Here is a 3,782-nt window from a genome sequence, read left to right on the forward strand (position 1 = left end):
CAAACCCTGCAGCATGCCCTCCCCACCCTCCCCCCCCACCAAAAAAAGAAGGGGCTTCATCCTAGACAAATGAGAAGTGCTAAGAAGGACCACAGAATTGGTGCTTTTGAACTGCGGTGTTGGGAGAAGACTCTTGAGAGTCCTTTAACCTGCAAGGAGAGCTAACCTGTACATCCTAAAGGCAATCAGTTCTGAATATTCACTGGAAGGACTGATGCTGAAGCTGAAACTCCAATACTTTGGCCACCTAATGCAAAGAACTGACTTATTTGAAAAGACCCTGATGCTGGGAAAGATTGAAGGCAGGAGGAGAAGAGGACAACAGAGGCTGGATGGCATCACTGACTCAATGGACATGAGTTTGAGTGAACTCCAGGAGTTGGCGATGGACAGGGAGGCCTGGTGTGCTGCAGTTCATGGGGCTGCAAAGAGTCAGACATGACTGAGTGACTGAACTGAACTGAAGGAGGGCCCAGGAATCTATATTTCCACAAAGGTCTCTTTGTGATTTTTCTTTTTCTTTTCTTCTTTTTTTTTTTTTTGTACAAAAGAAACTCTTTTTCACGGCTGCTGCTGCTAAGTCGCTTCAGTCGTGTCTGATTTTGTGCGACCCCACAGACGGAAGCCCACCAGGTTCCCACCCCTGGGATTCTCCAGGCAAGAACACTGGAATGGGTCAGTATTTCCTAAACATTCCTATTAATCCAAAGGTAACAGTTTAAAAATATAGGTTCTCAGCTCATCCCAGATGCACTGAATCTGTCTCAAAAGAAGGAATTCCGATCTCCAAGGTAGTAGCCTGAAATTTAATGCGTGCCCCCAGGTGGTTCTTATCAGGACATCTTGAAAGCACAGGCAGTTATTTTGTTGAAATTCAGGGAGCTGACCAATACTTTACTGTAGGAGAGATTGTTTGGGATGTGGTATGAGAGTCGACCAGATAATTTTACCTATAAACCAGTAAGGTCAGATTTGCCTCATACCCACATGCGTTGGCATTTTGTGATTAATATCACTGTTTCAGTTGTTCCCCTCAGGTTGTCCTTTTTTCAAACTTTTCAGATTGACGTTACAATTAAGATACATGAAGTAAAAGCGTTACTTTTTTTTAAACATCTAGGATCTTAAAGCAAATGACAATAGAGCCCTATCACATAAGTAGACACAATCAATATATTGCACTGAGGTGAAAGCCAGCAGTTTACTCAAAGAGGAATACAGCCTCAAATCAAAATCACCCAGCTTACCAAATGTCACTATAAATATCCATCTCAAAGCACATTTTAACCAACTCAATTAACCTAACTCAGTGCAAAATTACTTCCATGTCCAGTATCTCCTGATATTAAAATTGCATTCCTGACACTGAAAAAGAACATTTACTGGAACAAAGAACTATATAATATTGTCATGAATCCTTGTCCACTTATTACTCTACTAATAAGGAAACAGCATTTTTAATACAATATTTATATAACCAAATACAAATACACCCTTTAAAATACTTAAAGTATCATGAATTTTTAAAGAAAACTGTCAAAATGTTACATTAGTAATCTATGGATTATTATTTTTCATGGTAAGAAAGTTATTTCTGAAATTAGTCAAAGTTCGTGGTTCTCAAAGTGTGGCCTTCAGATCCCCTGCATCAAAAATCACATCTTTTTTCTTTTTTTTTTGATGTGGACCATTTGTAAAGTCTTTATTGAATTGGTTACAACACTGCCTCTGTTGTTTATATTCTGGTTTTTTGACTGTGACACTTGTGGGATCTCACCTCGCTGATCAGGAACTGAACCTGCACTCCCAGCACTGGAAGGCGAAGTTCTAACCACTGGGCCACCAGGGAAGTCCCCAAATCATATCTCTTTTCCCCATGAGGTAACTTTTTTCCCCAAGAAGAAAAGCTTACATATTAGTAAAATGCACAAATTTTAGTATAACAATCAGGGAGTTTTGACAAATGCATATACCTGTGTAACACAAACCCTATCTAGGCGCAGAGCATTATTATCATCAGAGACAGTTCTCTCATGACCCTTCCTGTCAATCCCTTCCCCTACTCCCACAGAGGCAACCAGTGTTCTCATTTTTTTTTTCACCACAGAGATCTGAGAATTCTACTGTGGGGGGTGGGGGGCAGAAAGGGAACCTGGACCAGACTATAAAGGAATATTTTACACCTAATGAATGTGTTCAGATTGTATCTTAAGATCAGTGGTTCTTGAAGAGCAATCCACAGAAACTAGCCTAGCCCTGATATGAAGTAAAATGAAGTCCCCTAGTCTACAGTAAAATGGAAAAAAGGACAACGCAGTTAGGATTTTTTTCTTTTTTATTGATATATAACTTACATACAATAAGTCACTAATTTAAGTTCACCCTAATCACCTATTATTTATTTTCTCTCTCTCTCTTTTTTTTTTTGACTGTGCTGTGTGGCTTGCAGGATCTCAGTTTCCCAACCAGGGACTGAATCCAGGCCACAGCAGCAAAAGCCCAGAATCCTAAGCACTAGACCACCAGGAAATCCCTCATGTATTTTTATATAAGGATACAACCATATAACCACCACTTAGATCAATATATAGAACATTACCAGCATCTCAAAAGGCTCTTTCAAGGTCACTGCCACTTAATCCCCTGAAGTTTCTTTTAAAAATATATTTATATTCAAGGAAGAAGATATATATTCCAAAGAAGACATACAGATGACCAACAAGTGTATGAAAAGATGTTCAACACCATTAATCATCAGGTACATGCAAATCAAAACCACAAAGATATATCACTTCACACTTGTTAGAATGGCTGTTATCAAAAGTCAAAAGATAAGGTTTGGCAAGCATGTGAGAAAAGGGAATCCTTGGACATCATTGGTGAAAACATAAATTGGTACAGCCATTATGGAAAACAGCACAGAGGTTCCTCAAAAAATTAAAAATAGAACTACCATATGTTCCAGCAATCACACTTCTCAATGTATATCCAAAGGAAATAAGTCACTATCTCGAAGAAGTATCTATACTCTAATTTACTGCAACATCATTCACAGTAGCAAAGATACGGAAACAACCTACATGCCCACTGACAGGTGAATGGGTACAGAAAATACTGTACTATATGAATGTATTATTTCATATATCATATGTGATATATATATGCTCATGCTCGGTCGTGTCTGACTCTCTGCAACACCTCAAGACTATAGCCCACCAGGCTCTTCTGTCCATGGAATTTTCCAGGCAAGAATACTGGAATGGGTTGATTGCTATTACCTATTCCAGGGAATCTTCCCAACCCAGGGTTCTAAATCTTGTCACCTTCCCAACACAGGGATCTAAATCTTATCATTTGCATCTCCTGCATTGGCAGATTGATTCTTTACCACTGAGCCACCCAGGAAGCCCAACACACACACACACACACACACACACACACACACACACAAGGAAAGCCTGACACACACATCTATAAGGAAAGCCTGACACACACATCTATATGGAAAGCCCCTCCCACAAACACACGTTAATTGGCCTTAAAAAAAAAGGAAATCCTGATACTTGTAACAACATGGATCAGTCTGAAGGCCAATATGCTAAATGAAATAAGCCAGACACAGGCAAACACAGAGTGATCTCAGTTCAGTCACTCAGTTATGTCTGACTCTTTGAGACCCCATGGACTGCAGCACACCAGGCCTCCCTGTCCATCACCAACTCCCGGAGTCCCCTCAAACTCATGTCCATTGAGTCAGTGACGCCATCCAACCATCTCATCCT

The sequence above is a fragment of the Bison bison genome, unplaced genomic scaffold (assembly GCF_000754665.1).
Source record: "Bison bison bison isolate TAMUID 2011002044 unplaced genomic scaffold, Bison_UMD1.0 scf7180017864215, whole genome shotgun sequence".
Lineage (NCBI taxonomy): Eukaryota > Metazoa > Chordata > Mammalia > Artiodactyla > Bovidae > Bison > Bison bison.